The sequence below is a fragment of the Oryzias melastigma genome, linkage group LG1 (assembly GCF_002922805.2).
Source record: "Oryzias melastigma strain HK-1 linkage group LG1, ASM292280v2, whole genome shotgun sequence".
Lineage (NCBI taxonomy): Eukaryota > Metazoa > Chordata > Actinopteri > Beloniformes > Adrianichthyidae > Oryzias > Oryzias melastigma.
Genome location: NC_050512.1, coordinates 21279546 through 21280019, shown reverse-complemented (window position 1 = coordinate 21280019; position 474 = coordinate 21279546).

The following is a 474-nucleotide window of genomic DNA, read 5'->3' as shown; positions in this document are numbered from 1 at the left end:
TATGTTTGTAGATGATTTAATTTGTGATATCACTGAACTTTTTCAGAAATAGGTAGAGAAGTGGGACAAACAGGGCTGCACAGTGGTGTAGTGGTCTGCACTCCCACCTTACATGGTTCAAAATCCCAGCTGGGACCTTTCTATGCTGACATTCCATGTTCTCCTGGTACATGTGTGGGCTCCTCCCACGGACCAAAAATATACTTCATAGGTTCATTGGTTAACTTAATAGAAAAATGAACCTGATGGACCAAAAAAAAAAGGAAAAAAACATGACAATCAAAAGTCATGTGTCAATTTTATTTGAAATGTAACAAAAAAATACCTTTGAATAAGCAAGAAGTAGTCTATTTAAGTACATGTATACTAAATCTATGCTAGAAATAAGGCAGTATACTTGAAGTTCACTTTTCATGTACTATCTACAATACTTGTTTAGTTTTTATATACTATTTACATGCAGTGATTACATTT